The sequence below is a fragment of the Colossoma macropomum genome, unplaced genomic scaffold (genome assembly GCF_904425465.1).
Source record: "Colossoma macropomum unplaced genomic scaffold, Colossoma_macropomum, whole genome shotgun sequence".
NCBI classification, from domain to species: domain Eukaryota; kingdom Metazoa; phylum Chordata; class Actinopteri; order Characiformes; family Serrasalmidae; genus Colossoma; species Colossoma macropomum.
The window spans coordinates 4,422,479-4,444,202 of record NW_023494799.1 but is presented as its reverse complement, the minus strand read 5'-3'; the positions used below and the strand labels follow the sequence as shown (position 1 = coordinate 4,444,202).

The following is a 21,724-nucleotide window of genomic DNA, read 5'->3' as shown; positions in this document are numbered from 1 at the left end:
CTGAAGAACACTTTTACAATTCAAGGAAACCTTCAATCATGCAAAGGGTTCCTTGAGTGTTCATGGTTCTATATAGAACTGTTTTTTTTTTTTTTACTAAAGAACCTTTGAAGAACCATCTTTGTTAAGATGGTAGACAAGAGAAAACTAAAAAGCAAACTACAGATTCCAAATATGTCTTAGCTGATTGATTACATTTGTGTAATTAGATTTTTGACCAAACGATTCACTTTAAATGTGATACAGATGAAAATGAGAAGAAAAGCATGACCACATTCAAACACAAAGACCAGAGATAGTTTAGAATGTAAACCAGCCATTCTGGGATAATTACTCCATAAATAGGGTGCTTAATGTCCTATGAAGCAGAGAGCAGGTTTTCGAGGCAGGTTGGGTTGGTGTGGGTGGGTGTGGTGGAAATAAAGAGGTGGTGACAGCACAGCCATCAAGCCTCTCATTCTGTTTTCCCATAGCTCTGGACAGGAAATAGCAGGGGAAGAAAAACAGTCCAGCCCAACTCCACTTATCTAACCGGCTAGCACTCTGAGCAGCAAGCACTTGACCTTTATAGCACATAATGCTTATGTGTGATACACTAAATGTCCAGAAGTATCCAGACAGCCCTTCTAAAGAGCTATTAAAGCTACTTCAAGGTGCTGACACAGACATTAAAGTACACATAAAGTCATAAATAAAACCATTAAAACTGTGTTAAATGGTAAATTGTTAATTATACATAATTTTATGCATGATTGTCATGCTCATTAATGTTAAGACATTAATTTGCACAACTATGCAAACTGTAAACACCCCCTTTCAAGACCATGATAGGTTCAAATGTATTCATATACAAAACTAAGACGTGATGTAGCAGCTCATTCGTGTTTTTTTATGGAAGTACTGAAAAAAAGTGTTTTCAGTGGAAAAATATGAACACATTTCATAATAAGCCACCTAAGAAAAGTTAGCCATCAACATTTTTGGGTGCTTTTCCAGTTTCTATAATCTCCATAGAAAAGCACTGCCAAGGAAATGGGACACATAAGCTTAAAGTCACCAAACCTGGCTGTGGAGCAGTGGAGCTGCGTTCTCTGGAGTGATGGAGCTCCGTCTAATACCTTTATGATGAGCTGGAGTGATCCAAAACCGTTCAACCGTTCAGATTTCAGTACCTGACCTCAGTAATGCTCAACCAAATCCTCACAGCAATGGTCCAGCATCTAGTGTAAAGCCTTCCCAGAAGTGTAGAGGCTGTTACTGCAGCAAAGGGGGACAAACTCACCATTAACACCCTTCATTTCATGTGTTATGCCAGTCAGTGGTTTGCTGATAGGCTACATGCTAATGCCCAGGGTTTTGCTAACAGGTCATATTGCTTCATGGCACTAAAGGAGGACGTATGAGGGCAGTGGAATTTAGCTCTGGAGAGCTGGATATAATTGCCAAGTTTTACAGTAGAATATGATCCTCCACTGCTTTGATATTTAAGTACATGTTGAAAATTTAATCCAGCGTTGAGGTTAAAGGTCACAATAGCCTGCTGTGCTTAAACCGCATGTGGACAGGCACTGTCGTCAGTTTGTTTGAAGGCTGCTTTCTTAAAAGTAGCATGGACAGCAGAAAAGCATTCAGCTAGTGTCCTCTCCTTCAGAAACAGCAGTAATACGATTACATTTCTGATCTCTGTGAAACCATCATAAAGCCACTGTATAACAGCGCGATGGACAAAAACATCAGCGTCCTTATTTATCCTCTTACAGCCCGTTTGGCAGAGTAAATGATGTCATTTGCCCACACTCTTTAGCACCATGTGTGGGGAGGTGTATTGGATACAAAGGCAGGATTTGGCTGCTAAAACCACTGTACTTGAGTAGAAATGAAAAATAGGAGGAATAACTGGATGAAATACTGTTGGATGTTTTTACTGGCCAACTATAAAACTGCACTTATTCTCTATTAACCACTTAAACTGCAGTTATAAAGTCCTCAGTATCTACTATGAATTATTAATTATTTGCTATGAACTATTCAGTATCTACTATGAATTATTCAGTACCTACAATAAATTATTAATTATTTGCTATGACTTATTCAGTATCTACTATGAATTATTCAGTACCTACAATTAATTATTCATTATCTGCTATGAATTATACAGTATCTACTATGCATTATTCAACATCTACTATGAATTATTCAGTAACTACTATGAAGTATTCAGAAACCAGAATGAATTATTCATTACCTGCTATGAATTATTCAATATCTAATATCAATTATTCAGTATCTACTATGAATTATTCAGTATCAACAACAAATTATTCATTAACCACTATTAATTAATCAGTATCTACTATGAATTACTCTGTAACTACTATGAAGCATTCAGTAACCAGAATTAATTATTCATTATCTGCTATGAATTATTTATTAACCACTATTATTATGCAGTAATTACTATGAATTAATCATGCAACTACTATAAATTCAATAATTGCTATAAATTATTTAGTAACTAATATGAATTTTTCAGTATCTACTGTTAATTATTCATTAACTACTATGAATTATTCAGTAACTACTACGAACTACTATACATTATGAAGGACGTACTATAAATTATTCGGTACAAACTATGAAACTAATCTGTAAGTTCTGTAGTTGGGAGAGTGAACAATTGAATTATGGGTCCACTAACAGATCCACCAGGAAATTCTAAAATGTTTGCGTAATTCAGAGGTTGAGATGTAAGCAAAGTCATTCAGAGTAGTTTGAAATGAAATAGTTAATTGTAGAGAAACTTACAGACTCAGATTTCTTCACAGTGGTGGTGATAGGAACCAGGGGTCGCCATGTCTACAACACAAACATAGCCATTTTATTTACTGTCCAAAACCACCAGAGAACCTACACGAGTCTTCTGAGTTTTATAAGTAATGCTGATGACGGTTAGATAGTGGTAAATCTTAAGAAATATGTTTTCTTTGGGGACTATTTTGCCTGAAAACACCCTGCATCTACCCCTCCACCAAGAAATGAATAATATGTTTTAGACCAAAAGTTCTTTATATGTCTTATATGTAATGTTTATAACAGTAAAACAGTGGTAAATTTGAAAAAAATTAGTTTGCTTTCAATACTATTCTGCTTTATGATGCTCTGCATATGTTTAGATAATACATTTTAGGCATGAGTTCCCAATGCCAGTGATGGGAAACCTGCAATATGCACATTTTTGTACTTTAACTTGTCTAACACACCTGAATCAACTCATTAACTGACTACCAAGCTCCTCATGGGCTGGTTCAAGTGTGTAGAGTAGGGAAAACACAATGTACATAGGATGTGCAGAGGAATCCCTGTTTTAGGCCAAGACCTCCTCTAAAATATCATAAAACATGTCTCAGACATCAGGCAGAGTATTCATAACCCTTTTATATAATAACGTTTTATGTGGTATCTTTATGGGGCATTAAACACTGAATAAATCTCAGTAAGTTTCTTGAATTAGCTCCTCGAGAACCGAGCATTTCACATCAAACCACTCTATATGACTTTGTTTACATCTTGACGATGCCAAAATTGCCCTTTAAAGGGATGAAGAGTGGAGGATGACGAAGTGTAAGATGACTTTCATTTGATGGGGAAAAGTGACAGTGTATGTAATACAGCACTCAGTCAAGCAGAGTCAGTGTCTATTGAATGGGGCTTTCAAGGTTGTCTGGTCTGAAAGGGGAGGGGGTGATTTACTCAGGTGTTCTCTTTCTATTACTCAGCATTTCTCTTTAATTTACTATTTTCTTTGATGTTACCACATTATTTGTTTGTTATACTGAAGTCAGCATTTTTGTACAAGGACAAATTCAGCTCTCCCTGGTTACTGACCTGATCAGATCAACACTTAGCACAGCTTCATAGGAATACTGCTGTTCTTCTCAGGTGTAGTACCGTTCAACAAGTAAAGTCTATGCAAATCACGAATCAAAACATATATTTCAATTGTACCGTGATTAGTCTCATCGCAATTGTTATTCATACTAGATTATAATAATAGTAGGCTAAGCAAAAAACACATTTATTAAGATGCATTTAATGGTCTTATGAAAACAACAAAAGTTCGGACATTGTACTTGATGCCATAACGCCTTTAGAGGGCGGCGGCGAGTGACGTTTGTTTACTCAGTGTTTGTTAATAACTCCTTTAGAGGGCGGCGGCGAGTAACGTTTGTTTATTCGGCGTTTGTTAATAACTCCTTTAGAGGGCGGCGGCGAGTAACGTTTGTTTATTCGGCGTTTGTTAATAACTCCTTTAGAGGGCGGCGGCGAGTGACGTTTGTTTATTCGGCGTTTGTTAATAACTCCTTTAGAGGGCGACGGTGAGTGACGTTTGTTTATTCGGCGTTTGTTAATAACTCCTTTAGAGGGCGACGGGGAGTAACGTTTGTTTACTCAGTGTTTGTTAATAACTCCTTTAGAGGGCGACGGGGAGTAACGTTTGTTTACTCAGTGTTTGTTAATAACTCCTTTAGAGGGCGACGGTGAGTAACGTTTGTTTACTCAGTGTTTGTTAATAACTCCTTTAGAGGGCGACGGTGAGTAACGTTTGTTTACTCAGTGTTTGTTAATAACTCCTTTAGAGGGCGATGGCGAGTGACGTTTGTTTACTCAGTGTTTGTTAATAAAGTGGTTAAGTTGGAGAGTTTTATACAGCGGTCAGACAGATAGACCTCAGGTGTGCTTGAGCCACACTCCTGTGTAAAATGCTAAAAGCATTTACTGACCCTGGTGCCTTCTGTCTTTCTGGATGGACCGTGTGGAGGTTTTGGGGGGTCTAGTTCAGCAGAGGAACCCATGTTCTCCCTCACAGAGCAGAAAAACAACACAGCAGTGCATCTTCAGCCAAACGAAAGCAAAGTCGTTTGAAGCCCTCGGAAGGTTAATGAGGCGTACTGTGCACTTGCTGAGGAAGGTGGTGTTCTTTATGGACGAAGGGGCATGAAGAGCCTGGGGGGCACTTATGACACCCCCCTGATCTCATTATTAAGGTTATTGATTCGATCAGACCGCCTGCTATGCCTCTCTGTCTTTCTGTGTTTCTCTGTTTCTCTCTCTCCTTCTCTCTCTCTCTCTGTCTCTATCTATCTCTCCTCTCAGGTTCTCTCAGTCTCTTTCTCTCTCTCTCTCTCTCTCTCTCTCTCCACTATCTATCTATCTATCTATCTATCTATCTATCTATCTATCTATCCTCTCAGGTTCTCTCAGTCTCTCTATCTATCTATCTATCTATCTATCTATCTATCTATCTATCTATCTATCTATCTATCCTCTCAGGTTCTCTCAGTCTCTATCTATCTATCTATCTATCTATCTATCTATCTATCTATCTATCTATCTATCTATCCTCTCAGGTTCTCTCAGTCTCTATCTATCTATCTATCTATCTATCTATCTATCTATCTATCTATCTCTCTCTCTCTCTCTCCTCTCTGTTTCTCTCTCTCTCTCTCTCTCTCCTCTCTGTTTCTCTCCGTCTCTCTCTCTCTCTCTCTCTCTCTCTCCCTCTCTCCTCTCTGTTTCTCTCCGTCTCTCTCTCTCTCTCTCTCTCTCTCTCTCTCTCTCCTCTCTGTTTCTCTCCGTCTCTCTCTCTCTCTCTCTCTCTCTCTCTCTCTCTCTCTCTCTCTCTCTCCTGCTGTTACAGATTGAGAACTGGGATTGAGCTCTGTAATTTTGCTGATTAAACTGGTTAAACTGTCCCAATATTTTTTCATGTCTGTTAAACCAGTCAAACATACCGACACCCTACATTTGTCATTATGGAATATGGAATGTCAGTGTTGTCTTCTGCTCATAAAGCAAGTAATCTCAGTTGCTTGAACACTGTCCACTCAGAATGTTCTCTAAATAGTTGACACATGACACCAGACAGAAACTAGCTGGACAAAATAACACATTTTCTTAAGAAAATGGTCAAACCTCCACAAAACAGTGCACACACCCCACAAAAGCAAATTGCTCTACCAGAAACTGCTTACAGTCAGGAGAGTAAAGCCCTTCAATCACTCACTAAACAACAAAAATACACAAACAGAGGTTTCAGTTTGAACCTGTTTAGCCTTCGTCGGTGCTGCATGTTTGTGCTGTACTACCAGGACTACACTGAACTGCACACAAGCAAACAATAATAACATTTCCCCCAAAACATTCAGAAACAGACAGTTTCTCTGCTTGTTTCTTTTTTCCATATGTATGGCGAGTGGTGGAGGACATCACAAAAAGACGATGGCGATCTCCAGGCCTGAGCATTGGTCAGCAGAGGGATAGACTGTGACAGATGGACCCAAACAGAAGGGTAACGACAGACCATATGATTAATCATGGCTTGTCCATTACAGAAGGTGGATGGAGGTCTAACTCAAATCTAAGTTGCACCCTGAATCATCCACTGGACAGATTTTGAACAATCTCAGCAGGTAAGAGTGACTCAGTATCTATTAATACCGGCTCCTCTGCTGACAAATCCTCTCCAGCTCTCTGGCTGTCATCACTGTTTGTTATTGTCACCTGTTTCATGCGTGTGGAAAAAAGCAGAAACGAATGTGCGCAATAAATTGCCTTGAAACCCATCATCACATCAGCTCAGGAAGAATCTACGGTTTATTTTTTACACTCTCGTTAGATTGTGTGAATCAGCTTTATATAATGATAATGACCTGGTTAACACTGATCTCTGTCGCACTCGGCAGACGAACCAGACGCTCGCGGAAGTAAAACGAAACACACGAAACGTGTGTTTTAGTTTCAAAGGCGTGGCAATGAGATCCTAATGTGTGGCCACGACTTAGTAAGGTGTGGGAACGAGATCCGAAAGTGTGGCCACAACTTAGTAAGGCATGGGAACGAGATCCTAATGTGTGGCCACAACTTAGTAAGGTGTGGGAACGAGATCCTCATGTGTGGCCACGACCTAGTAAGCTATGGGAATTAGATCCTAATGTGTGGCCACGACTTAGTAAGGTGTGGGAACGAGATCCTCATGTGTGGCCACGGCTTAGTAAGGCATGGGAACGAGATCCTAATGCATGGCCACGACTTAGTAAAGTGTGGGAACGAGATCCTAATGTGTGGCCACGGCTTAGTAAGGCATGGGAATGAGATCCTAATGTGTGGCCACGACTTAGTAAGGCATGGGAACGAAATCCTAATGCATGGCCACGACTTAGTAAAGTGTGGGAACGAGATCCTAATGTGTGGCCACGACTTAGTAAGGTGTGGAAACGAGATCCTAATGTGTGGCCATGACTTGGTAAGGTGTGGGAACGAGATCCTAACGTGTGGCCACGACTTAGTAAGGTGTGGGAATGAGATCCTAACGTGTGGTTACGACTTAGTAAGGCGTCCTCCACACTTTTAGCCCAACACCACCTGTGTAATTTAAATGTGTGGGGGGTGAACAGAGTGAAGGCACTGAAAAGACCAAGGATCGCATCATTTTTATTTTGGTAAACATTGAAAATGAGTCCCACTGACATGAACACCACACAAGGGTTAATATAAGGTAATGTAGTGTAATATAATGTTTGGGTGCTACAAGGGGGATCAATTTTGCCTTTTTTTTGACCATTTTGAAATATTTTTTTATTTTCACTGCTATCCAAAATAATTTTGTTAATAAGACTTGCTATTTATTAATATATAAGTCTGAAATCTCACTTTTTAAACAAACATTACTGCCATTGTTAAGATATGTGCTCTGTTAGCGATTCAGTGCACCATGAAATTAAAATTTTACCACAAGCCCATTAGATTGTGATTATTTTGGCCTGGTTCAGAATCATTTTTAAAATATACAGATATGACTGATGAAGCTGTTTACACTGTAGATAAATATAGACAATCAAAACAATACAGCAAGTTTTTTAATTTAATTTTACATTTGAAAGTAGCTTTTTAAGAGACTTTAATAAACTATTATTTCCACACATCGATGCATTTCCATGCCCTGCTGTAACGCCGCTCCCCAGCAGACAGTTATGTAACTCTAATTACGGACACGTGTGTTTGTGTGTGACCGTGCGGCTGGAGATGGATCAGTCGTACGCTCTGCCCCCGTGGAGAGGGTGGCGTCCATGACTGGCACAGCTGAAGACTGGCAGAATGTGGAGGAAGTAGCAGCAGGTGGCACAGATGGCCGAATGGCCACCTGCCCTTGCCTGGGGCTCTGTGTTTGGGCTGCGGAGGTTAGGTGGAGTCTGTCTTGGTGGAGTCAAAGGGACACTGGTGGACTGAGAGTGTTCGAATCAGAAGGTGAGAGCGTAAGACATTGTTGCACTAAACATAATATCTATTAGCAAAGTAGAGACTTTCATATGGGCCCTGTTCATTTACTGGAGCACAAAATCCACAGTTTTTCCTTTGATGTGCTGAAAATGATCTTGAAAAAGGAGGCAAGTGTCAAGATTCAGCAAACTTCCAGGTCAGAAAAGATCAGTTGTGCTAGTTTTGCTAGTTGTGAGCACCCAGAGAAATCTATTAGATTTTTAGATAAGTTATAATACAGGTTAACTGATAAATATCCTTCTGAAGTAGAATTTACCACTGATCCATGAATCAACAGGCTGCATGCATTTCCATGGATATACCACACCCACTTTTGTGGTTATGTTGCAGCCATTACCGAACTTAGGCTAAACTCATTTTCATAGTTACATTACATCAATTTCCATAATTACACTACACACATTTCCACAGTAACACCACACCGATGTCAATGGTTACGCTGTACCCATTTCCATACTTCCACAACACTCTTTTCAGTGGTTACATTACACCCATTTCCATAGCTACACTACACCCATTACACCCAATTCCATGGTTACATTACACCCATTTCCATAGTTACACTGCACCCATTTCCATGGTTACACTACACCCATTTCCATGGTTACGTTACACCTATTTCCATGATTACACTACACCCAATTCCATGGTTACATTATAGTCATTTCCATGGTTACACTACACCCGTTACACCCATTTCCATGGTTACACTACACCCATTTCCATGGTTACACTACACCCATTTCCATGGTTACGTTACACCTATTTCCATGATTACACTACACCCAATTCCATGGTTACATTATAGCCATTTCCATGGTTACACTAAACCCATTACACATTTCCATGGTTACACTACACCCAATTCCATGGTTACATTATAGTCATTTCCATGGTTACACTACACCCATTACACCCATTTCCATGGTTACACTACACCCATTTCCATGGTTACACCTTAGCCATTTCCATGGTTACACTAAACCCCTTACACATTTCCATGGTTACACTACACCCAGTTCCATGGTTACACTTCACCTATTACACACATTTCCATGGTTACACTACACCCATTACACCCATTTCCATGGTTACACTACACCCATTACACCTATTTCCATGGTCACACTACACCCATTTCCATGGTTACACTACACCTATTTCCATGGTTACACTACACCCATTACACTCATTTCCATGGTTATACTAGACCCTTTTCCATGGTTACCCTACACCCATTTCCATGGTTACCCTACACCCATGGTTATCCATGAACCATTTCCATGATTATCACACCCATTTCCATGGTTACCCTACATTCATTCCATCATTACACCACACCCATCACCACGGTTATGCTTTCCATGGCTACTACTGCTCTCATTTCTATGCATATGCTTTGCTTCTTCATAGCAAAGATGGCAAAGCTTTGTTGTAATATTGAAAACTATCAAGCAGAAAAATGAAGAAGGTGTAAGTAATTTAATGAACTGATAATCCATTCTGCCAGTCACAGGGCCTGAATTTGGCCCCTGCACCCAAACAATCCATAACACTGCTGAAAAAAAGACCATTAGAACCATCAGAGTTAAAATCTGATGTTTTTTCTTGCTAATGGGAATTGACTTAATTGTTACCATTAGAGACCACTAGTTTCCTGTAGAGCACCTTTAGATAATTTGAAATCAGTCTCAGAACACAGATCTGACCTAAACATGGACATCTGAAGCATGTAAGGACATCCATGTGGCACATTCTTCAGACTTCTATTTTGCAGTTTTAAGCTGAATCATATCATATGTACTTTAATTCAAATCCTGTGACATTAATGGAGGGGTTATTTGGCCTGGTTGCTATCTTTTAGCCTGTTTGCTAGCTGACCAGCATAGTTCTAGTTAACAAATAAGTTGTCAGCCCCTCAGTTTAAACTGAGGCCTGGTTCTTCCTCTTATTAGTACATTTGGTGGTTCATGCGTGCAGCATTACTGTCAATGATTATTCCATCAACAGCTCAAGGATTTTTTGTGATTTGGGTCAGTAATACAGAGTTCAATTTCTATGAGGGGTTCATAGGTGTGCCCGTATGGAGGCTTCAAACGCAGCTCAGCCAATCAGATTTTAGGAAAATTACATAATACACCAATCGGGCATAGCATTATGACCACCTCCTTGTTTCTACGCTCATTGTCCATTTTATCAGCTCCACTTACTATATAGGTGCACTTTGTAGTTCTACAGTTACAGACTGTAGTCCATCTGTTTCTCTGATACTTTGTTAGCCCCCTTTTACCCTGTTCTTTAGTGGTCAGGACCCCCATGGACCCTCACAGAGCAGGTACTATTTGGGTGGTGAACTTATTTTTGAAATAATGTCATTTATTAATTTTTATATATTATATTTATTACTTATTAGGCAATTGTTATGTAACATATTATTATTATTATTATTATTATTATTTAGTTGCTATATATTGCATTATTACTGCTATTAGCTTTGTATTGTTTGCTATAACAATTTTGCACCAAATATACTGACATGTGAAACGGATATGCAAATTAAACCGAAAACTGAGGCTCGGGCTGTGATTGGCTGAGCTGCAGTGGGGGTGGAGGGTGGAGGTTCTTTAAGAGAAGCTCAGCAGCGCTGCTGTCTGTCTGTAGCTGCGCTTTACTGGAGGAACAGCCGCAGCAGCTCAGCTGGTCTGAGTGAACTTTCACATCTCTGGTGTTGAGCAGCTCCTTCATTCTCACTTATTGGCGGTAAGATTTGTTTTTTCGCAAGATTTCTCCGTCTTTCACCCTCAGAGGCTGAGACCGTTTGCGCGTGATTTTCAGCCTCGAGTTCTGGTTTTTACGCCTGCACGCTGGAAACTGCAGTAACTGCACGCGCCGCGGTGATAAAACAAACAGAAAAGCCAGTGATAGTCTACCAGGCTGGACGCGTGACGTAAAAGATTCGGCTCTCCTCGCGCAACTCAGCAAAAAAGTGCGTTCACGAGCTCGCAGCTCACTCTCGACTTTACTGTCAGCCCTCCAGAGTGCTGTGTCATGTCTGCCAAACAGTCAGAAGTAGCCGGACTCCCTCAGACCTTTGGAAGGGAATAGCAGTCGCGTTATGCACTGAAAAAAGTGATGCATTGAATTTAATTGATCGTTTCCACGCGCCAAAAGTAAACAAAGTGATAGACAGTAACTGTGTTTGTGTAATATATTGTATGCATGTGGAAATGATACACATTTGAATCAAGTAAACTGAATCCATCGTTTTTTTTTCAGTCTGTTAGAAGTTCGGACCTGCCTACGTAGTGCATGTATGTGTTTAAAGGGGAATTCCACCCATTTTTCAGAATTTCTGCTAAATGAAATCCGTAAGATACTGTTGGATTTACAATGCTGTTTCTTTCTGGGACAGTTTTAAACCTCTCATAGCATTTTCTTACACTCTCAGAAGTAAAGGTAGTAAACTGTCACTGGGGCAGTTCCCCTCTTGTCACTGCGGTGGTACCCTCAAAGGTACCTCGCAGTACCTTTAGTCAGGGAACATAACTGTACTATAATCCACTGAAATGATATTTTCTAAGCTGTACTGACTCCACACACCCCGTCTCGTCTCCAGGCTTTTATTTTACTGTTCTGTTTTAAAACATTCGGTTATGAAAAGGTACAAATACGAACTTTTCACCTGGAAAAACTTATTTAAGGTTCACAGTCAGACCTTAAAACCACTGTTGAACCTTTGAGGGAACATTTACATTGTTTGTACGTTGATGAATGAGAAATGTACCTGAACAGAACCTTTATTTCTAAGTGTATCTATTGTTGATCAGCCTAATTGTTCTTAAAATTGGTCAATTTTTACCATGACACACTCTGCAAGTTCATATTTGCTGCTTTTAAAGGGGAATTCCAATAAATTTTCAAAATTCCTGTATAATTCAGTGGTTAAGAAGTAATCAGAGTCATTCAGAGTGGTTTGATGTGAAATGCTCTGTTCTAGAGAAACTTACAGAGTCAGAACTGTTCACAGTGGTGGTGATAGGAACCAGACGTCCACCTCTAAAAGCTCCCTCACAGAAAGATACTACACAAAATGGTTATGAGTTCGATGCCTGACGTCTGAGACATTGTATTACGATAGTTTTGAGAAGTTTTGGCCTAAAATGTATTTTATAATCTACTAGTCATGCAGGGTGTTGTGAGGCAAAATAGTCCCCAAAGAAAATGTACCAGTTACCATCAACATTGTATATAAAAAGTACATATTAAAAATGTATTGAGGTTTGCTGGTGTTTTTGGATAGTATAAGAAATGGCTATATTTGCATGACCCCAGCTTCCTTTTAGCACCACTGTAAAAAATCTGAGTCAGTCAGCTTCTCTACAGTTAACTACTTTATTTCATACCACTCTGAATGACTTTGCTCACAGTGATTGAATTGGATGCAGAAATTTTGAGAAATTAGTGGAATTTCCCTTTAATATGCATGTTTTTAGCGTCTGTCTCTCTTGTATGTTGGTGATGTCTTTGATGCTGCTGTTATTGCTGTTACTGTATGATGCTGCACTGAAGTGAGGTAAACACATTCACCTTCAGAGGAGTCTGACTGCAGGAGTTATTAAGTTAGCAGGGCTGGTTTCATTGTGTTATGTGAGCAGACACAGTGCTGTGAAAAACAGTGAATTATTAAGCTTAAATGCTGCAATTTGGGGTTATCTGGTCTTTTCTTTGTCGTCTTAGCTGCTGATGGACCTACACAGCTGTTTCTCTGGATCAAACTGAGAAAAAGCTTCAGCTTTGACTTCCTACAAACAGCTTAGTATGTATTATTGCTCAGACTGCATTGTATCCCAGATTTGTCCTGTAATTGTATATATGTATATGTATATGTATATATGTATACAAAACAGCTAAAATCAAAAACAGGCATGAAATATCTGTAAAATATATAATGAAAAAAATTAAGTAAAAGAACTTCAAAAAGATAGTAAGCAATAAAAAAATTACAATTTTAGAAAAATCATATAATTTACTAGAATAGAACAGTAAAAGAATTAACATCAAATAAAACAGTTGGAATAATAAAATAAAATAAAAAAAAAATACATGATTTTATATTTTAATAATAATAATAATAATAATAATAAGACAGACTGTGTGCAAAGTTCATATTTATTGTTTTTAAAGGGACATTCAAAATTTTTGCCTTATTCAATCATGAGATGTAAACAGAGAGATTCAGAGTGGTTTGGTCTGAAATGGTTCAGGTCTCCTTACAGTGGTGGTGATAGGAACCAGGGGTTGCCATGACTACAACACAAATATAGACATTTTATTTACTATCCAAAACCACCAGTGAACTTACACGAGTCTGAGTTTTATATGGGATGTTGATGATAAAATGGTGATAAATCTGAATATGTTTCTTTAGGGACTGTTTTGCCTCACAACGCCCTGCCTGTACCTCTACACCATGAATGAGTTTCATAAAATACGTTTTTTCCATCCGGCAGTGAGTTCCTAACCATTGCATGTAATCACTTTCTGTGAAGGAGCTTTTAGAGGCATTAAACTCTTCAGACGTCTGGTTCCCATCACCGCCACTGTGAACAATTCAAGCATTTCACATCATACTAGAGCTGGGCAATATGACAATATTTATCATTGTTGTGATAAATTATGTCAAGACGTGTCACAATGGGCTTTTCTGAGCGTATCGTGAATATCGTCACAACTTAAGAAACGCTGCCCATCTGCTTATTTGATTTTAAAATCGAGCATATTTAGTCCTGTTTAATTGGATTAGATGCAGCACTGTGTGTGAAGTGTTGGATGTAAACCATTGGATTCATAGTGTTGGGTCTGTGGGGCCCATTTTCAGTGTTTACCAAAAGAAAAAATTAAGTGATTTATTATTATTTCAGCCTCAGATTCTTGGTCTTTGCTCATTTTCTGTGAAGAACATATAAAATAACCCATTTTCAGTGTCTTCACTCTGTTCACCCCCCACACATTTATATTACACACGTGGTGTTGGGTGAACCCGCGGGGAGTAAAAGTGTGGAGGCGCTGTGTCCTTCACTCTGTTCAACTCCTACATGGCTTACTGTTAGTGTGTGTGTGTGTGTGTCTGTGTGTGTTTGTATATATGTGTGTGTGTGTGTGTGTGTGTGTGTGAGGGTGGACAACATGGACAGGCTGCTGACTGGCTACAGCTGCTAAAGGAGAACCCTACGCTGGACACTTGTGATATTTTAAACATCTGGTGTTTTTACATAAATTGTTATGGCTGTATTGTAAAACCACTGAGTAACAAACACATCAACACCACACAATAGTTAAATGTGGCACTACTGTGTCTGTTCCAACTTATCAGATGTTATAAAAATAAACATTGTTTCATATCGTGTATTAGGAAAACGTCTTGTATCAAGATATTACATTCTTGCCATATCGCCTACCTCAGTATCAAACCACTCTGAATGACTTTGTTTACATCTTAACAGTTGAATTATCCAGAAACTTTAAAAGCTTATACACCGATCAGGCATAACATTATGACCTTGTTTCTACACTCATTGTCCATTTTATCAGCTCCACTTACTATATAGGTGCACTTTGTAGTTCTACAGTTACAGACTGTAGTCCATCTGTTTCTCTGCATACTTTGTCAGCCCCCTTTTACCCTGTTCTTCAGTGGTCAGGACCCCCATGGACCCTCACAGAGCAGGTACTATTTGGGTGGTGGATCATTCTCAGCACTGCAGTAACGCTGACGTGGTGGTGGTGTGTTAGTGTGTGTTGCGCTGGTCAGAGTGGATCAGACACAGCAGTGCTGCTGGAGTTTTTAAACACTGTGTCCACTCACTGTCCACTCTATTAGACACTCCAAAGTCAGAGACGATAGCTCATCTGCTGCTGCACAGTTTGTGTTGGTCATCCTCTAGTCCTTCATCAGTGCTCACAGGACGCTGCCCACAGGACGCTGTTGGCTGGATATTTTGGTTGGTGGACTATTCTCAGTCCAGCAGTGACACTGAGGTGTTTAAAACTCCAGCAGCACTCCCCTTTAGTTCCTTTAACACTGTTGCTTACAGAAAGGTCTTAATATGACAAACAAAATGTCATCTGAAGCGCAGCTGGTATTTACAGTGCTGAGCCAATTATTCCAGGTTAGACGCAGAATTAAAGGTGATTATTTAAATAAATAAATAACTGCTCAGTTGAGAACAGTGATTCTAATATTTCTCACTCCGCTGCAGTGTTTTTGCTAATGAAGTAATGCACTGTACCCCGTTCAGAAACATTAGCCATGTTTACGTGCAGCCTGATAATCTGTTAATGATCCGACTAATAGCTCAATGGGAATAGAATACGTCCATGTAAACACCTCAATCGGAATCGACTAGTCCAGTTGAGGCCATTTGGAATACAATTTCTATCTGACTGATCGAGGTGGGTAATCCTGTAAATAATTTGTTAAATAGAAGAATAATAACCGTGTAAACGCCTGTATCTGATTACATTCCCTATCGGAAAGTTTAAGTCCGTTCTGATCATGTTCGTCGCGTCATAGTGAAAGTTTATACCGTTCAACATGGCGGAGCAGAAACTGGTCTGCAGAGGAGACGAAGTTTACGCTCTGATCTTTAAAAGACGGCGGTGGGACGGACGTCCAGCTTATGTGTCTCAGAACACGACGTCTTCCTCTCGGCCTTCTTTAATAAGGACATGTGAAGGACGTTTTCCTGAGTCTGACATCATTTTAAAGTGATTAAAAACACAAGCGCTGCTCACTGCTGCTCATCTCACTCTGACTGGACTCACGTGATGCTGGTTGTCATGGTAACATCCACACTGTAGTTCTCTACACATGCATGGAATTTTGGATCGGATTACTTGGAGTGAGCATGTAAACAGAGATTTTTCATCAGATTGTTGAGTAGAGTGAGAATAAACACCTCAGTCTTAATCTATAATCGGAATGAATTCAATCAGATCGGCAAAAATCTTTGCGTGTAAACTCAGACAGTGTTCTGCTCATTGTGCATTAGTAATTCACTCCAAATCAGCAGGTCCCTGCGGCAGTGGGAGGCTGAACGATGTGCTGATACACGAGCAAATATCTGTGAACCCGTGAGTGAACTGAACTGCACAAGCTGAGAAGCATATTTGCTTGTACAGTCATATGCAAAAGTTTGGGCGCCCCTGGTAAATGCATAATAAGTTAACACATCCTGAATTTATTTATTTAGAAATTTGCTGAATTTAACATACTGGAAAATATATAACACATGAAGTGTGGCCTGTGCAAAAGTTATGGCACATTTTATATTGCATGCTTTATTTTTTTCCAATGTGTTAAAGTCAGATAACTCAAATAAATACATGAGCACTAAAATTTAAGGGGTATAAATGCCATTTTTAAGTGTGTTCACTGGAGAGGATGTGTAAACTTATTATTGCTTAGAAAATCAACAAAACGTTGTTTGACCAGGGGTGTTCAAACCTCTGCACTTTTACGACTGTAAACATTGCTGGTGTTTCTTTTGACTTCATTTACACCTGACTGACTTTTTGCACGTTTATGTCAAGAAAAAGTTCTGGGTGTTTAAATGTGAGTACATTTGTGTCAAGTTTGGAGAGATTTTTCAAAACTATTTTAGAAGGGAAAAAAATGAATTAATGAAATAAGATGATGTCATAGCGGATGGACGCCCAATCGGCTGCTTGCAGAACACGAGAGGGAGAGTGTTATTGCAAGTAATGTTGTGATTCGGTCGCAGGCACAAAGCTGAAGGCAAGCACAGCAGATCATCACAGCCGTGAGGGTTCTATTGCTTTAATAGTTCTAACGGTTCTGCAAAATAAGCAAAGAAACCTCAGGCATTAAATCAAATGTGCTTTAATGTTATCAGTAGTGCCTTTTGTGTTATAGATAGAGCCATAAAACTGTCGCAATATCAGGTTCAGCTTTGCTTTTTCAGTGTTTGCCAGATGAAGCTGAATAGGGATTTTGTTTCTGTTTGTTTCTGGTTAATTTCAGTTTGTGTAGTTGTTTACAGCTGCTGACTGAAAAGCTCACTTAGGATCAGTGACAGGTTTGGAATTTGATATAGGCCTGCGATCACAGTCTTCTTCAGAATCTGACCAAGTGGGCTGCAGGTCAAACCTTAACTTAGTAAAGATAGATAGAAGTATAGAACATACGAGTTTTCTGTTTTTATATGTGCTAAAGTAGAAACTCAGTAACGGTCAGCTGCAGGATAAAGTGAGTCGTTGCTTATGAAAAACTGTGCTGTTATCACAAATATCACTTCTTAACCAATCAGAATCAGGTTGTGCTGTTGGAAGTAACTGTTGTATAATATGCAGTTTATACAGTTACTAGCTGCGTTCGAAAGCCTAGGCTGCAGCCGGGGTAGGGCGGGTCCTCTGTAGGACTGTCCTATGAAGACTCCTCCTTAGTAGCCTATCGGTCACACAAATGGAACAGTCCTAAACGAGGCTGCGTGGTGACGTCACCAGAAAGGTCCCGCCTCTTGCAATTGCAGCGTGAGAGAAAATGGAGCCTGTTGCATTGTGTTTGTTGCTTTTTCACTTCTTCACGGTAATGGAGGAGATGTTCTGATGCAGTACGATAAACTATATACATACAAATGCAGCGTAGTCCAGGGGTCGCAACCCAAATGTTAACAAGAGCCATTTTGTCCTTTCAACAAAAATCAAACCACCTTGCGAGCCACAACATTATTTTTTTTTACCATCATGGCTGTAAATATGTCTCAGTATGTGCTAAAGTACTAGTAAAGGCTAAAAATACAAATGAAAATGGAGACTTACTTTGCTCTGCTTTCATCTTTAGCTCAGCTATAACCATTTTCTCGCATCTCCAACAGGAAATTTCCAAAAGTAGAATAGTTTCTTGTAAAATGTCTCTCAGTGTTCGACTTTCCACAAGACTGAAGTCGCTTCTCATTCGCCAGCTTCTTGTTCGAATTTTCCTGTTCCTCCTTAAATGGTGCCTGAGACGCCAGAATGTAACGGCTGCACGATTTAAGATGGAACGGAAATGAGAAGCTGGCGAATGAGAAGCGACTTCAGCCTCGTGACTTTTTAGTGTTTCAGTTATTTGTTGCAGATTAAACGTATCAGGAAACCAACTGGAGTGATTATTAATGTAAACAAGTTCATTCATCTCCGAATCATCGATGTTCTTCTTAAATCTTTCTCTTTGCCTTTTCGTTAGTTACTAGCTAGGCGAGATTGTTGTCTGTGTTGCTATGGTGACCAGCAGTTTTCACGCCAACCTTCAGGGTTAAAGGGTGAATTAGCAGTTCTACATTAACTCCAGAGTTTAAGACCATTTATTGTTAAACTGTGTTGAACGATCAGCAGAGCTTTATTTTACTGTAAAGGAGGATTATTTTATTTTTACCTACTAATCTAATTCTGCTGTGGAGCCGCAACAGGGCAGTAAAAGAGCCGCATGTTGCCGACCCCTGGCCTAGGCTTTGGAACACAGCTTCTGTGTTCTGGTCGTTTTTACAGGCTGTCTGTAATTGGTCTGTATCTTTATTTTGCATAGGGATGTTCAATGATTGGATATTCATGTTTTACTGACTTTACCCATCATATCATCATTAAAGTGTACAGTGATGTAATGTATCACGATAACGATACAGTATCGTCGTATCGCTCCGTCCCTGGATCCAGTGTCGTTTTCTGTGCTCGTATCACTGCTCATGTTATTTGTAGAGGCCTCAGTGCCTCAGGATTGCTAGTACTACATCTAATTGGACAAAGAAAAACTCCAGTTACTTGTCATAGTTAGCACCGGTCATGAATTAATGATGACAGCATGTTATTGAGAGCAAATGGCCCAGCTGACACTGTGCACTGATTCAGAGGCCTACTGACTGAGTGCTTTAGTGTCCAGGCTGAAACAGGATCACTCACACCTGGACTGGGTGTTTCTCCTGCTGGAGCTGGATTTATTAACCCTGAGAATCTATCAGCAGCACAGGAGCCTGAAGAACAGAGAAAATGTAAATGTCCTGCCTGTTTACACTGCAAAAACTGGTATCTTGCCGAGTGAAATCATCTTAAATCTAGTCAATATATCTAATATTTCCCATTTTGAGATGGTTATGCCCTTATTATATGCACTTATAGATTATAAGATAGTATTTCTGGACAGTTTTTACTTGTTGTAAGTAATTTTATCAAGTAAAATTTTCTCACTATGCTGGCAGATAATTTTGCTGGTTTCAAGCTCATTTCTTACAGCAAGCAAAACTATCTGCCAGTATAGTGAGAATTTTACTAAATAAAATGATCTAAAACAAGTACAAAATGTCTAGTAATAAGGTAAATAATCTTCAATTAAGCTTACGACAATCTCAACAGGAGAAATATAAGATTTATTGACTATATTTAAGATTTAAATACATTATGACTATATTCAAGTTTTACTTGACAAGATACGATTTTTTGCAGTGTAGGCTTTTCATCTGCTTTTGTAAATATTCATGTGCAGGTTTTCTATGTCAGTTGGCAAAAACTAACCATATGAAAGTGGTATATTGGGGCAACATTGCCATATTTTGGCACAAAGGAGAATTCCAGTGATTTTTCAACATTTGTGTAATTAAACGGTTTGGAAATGTTGTTCAGGGTGGATTGATTTGAAATGTTCCATTTCAGAGAAACTTTGAGTTCTTCACAGTGGTGGTGATAGGAACCAGGGGCCAGATTCACAAAAGTGTCTTAGGAAAGAAGATCTTGTTAAATTGTGTTTTTTCTTAACTTCATTCTTAAGAAAAAAGTTAGGAGAAATTGTTGTTCTTCAAATAACTTCTTAAGAATGACCTCATTTTCTTTTCTTAGCTATTTTCTTATGAATAATTTAAATTTAAGAACAAGTGGTCTTCTCAAAAATATTATGTTCATATGTTTTCTTAACCTTGCGACAGCCTTACGCTCGTCTCTCGGCTGTGAGAGTTGACGAGGTCAGCATCTAAATTAATCAAACTTCCACCGTCACCTCACAATTATTGTATTTTCTAAGGAGGATTTTTTCCTGTTGGCTGTTTCTTCCACCGTCACCTCTTGTTCTTGTTTACTGAATTTTTTTCAGCACCTCGTTTGATGTTTTTCCTTTATTTTGCTCTTCTGAGCAGATTAAACTAAATAACGGAAATAACAGTTAATACAAATTCAAAATGTATCTGCCTTCATTTATGGTATGTGGTAAAATGCAACGTAGCCAACATAAGAAAACAATGAAGATTTTCTTAAAAAAAATCTTAAGAAAATAATCAAGATTACCTTAAGGGAATATATGAGAACCTCTTAAGTTTTTTTGAGAATTGCATTCAAGAACATTCTTATGAACTTCTTAGTGTTTGTCTAAAGAAGCTTTGCAAGTTTTCTTAAAGCTTTTGTGAATCCAGCCCTGTATGTCTAAAGATATGCCTCAAAAAGCTCCTTCACACAAAGTTGTAACATGAAAACGCGTTATGGAAAGTTTCAGGTCTTAAACCTCAGCTTTTAAGAATAATTCATGGTGTAGAGGTACACGGAGGGTGTTGTAAGGCAAAATAGTCTCCAAAGAAAGCTTCATTTTTCAGATTTATCACTATTTCACCATCATCAACATTCCATATAAACCTTAGAAGACTCGTGTAGGTTCACAGGTGGTTTTGGATAGTAAATAAAATGTGTATATTTGTGTTGTAGTCATTGTGATGTCTGGTTCCTATCACCACCATTGTAAAGAACTCTGTCTGTTAGCTTCTCTGCAATGAACCATTTCTCACCAAACCACTCTGAATGACTTTGTTCACCTCTCAGCTTCTGTATTATGGAATATTAATTCTTTAATGAAGCCAAAGGCCACACATCTTTCCTCTTGTTGTGACGTCAGCACTCATCAGCACTCAGATGTTTCCACCTTTGGGCCAAAAAATATTCGGTATGTGCTTTTAATGACAGTTTGGAAAAGAAAACTGTCAAATCACCATTTAGAGAAGACACTCTGAAGAACAGAAAGCTGAGTGTTCGAGATAAATACAAAGGATGTGCTTTTTGCTAACAAAAGCTTTGTAGGGATTTTTTCTCATTTGATGAAAGTAAAAGTGTCCCCAAACTTGCAGTGCAAGTAGAAAGAATAGACTGTGAATATTTCAGGTGGTTTGTAATAGACTATTATATTACCTTGTCATATTCAGAGTCTTTTCAATTCGACTACATAAAACATCTCAAGCAATACTGTTACAGTTAAAATCTGAACCATATAGAAAACAATCAACACCATGCAAGACCATTCTGGCTATTCCATGTGTTTAAACCTCTTAAACTACTTAATTTTCAGCAACCAATTCAGTAA

At 39.0% G+C, this 21,724-nt stretch overlaps 1 protein-coding gene across 2 annotated transcripts in view; it reads left to right on the top strand.

Moving 5' to 3' along the window:
- The first annotated feature begins 10,997 nt into the window (after positions 1-10,997).
- LOC118819527 (cortexin-1-like) overlaps positions 10,998-21,724 on the top strand; it is a 40,486-nt gene continuing 29,759 nt past the window's right edge. The window contains exons 1-2 of one of the 2 annotated variants that reach the window (XM_036587362.1): positions 10,998-11,097; positions 13,075-13,153. The gene's annotated coding sequence lies outside the window, so the exon portion shown is untranslated. The remainder of the gene's footprint in view (positions 11,098-13,074; positions 13,154-21,724) is intronic. The other variant, XM_036587361.1, reaches the window with a different exon arrangement.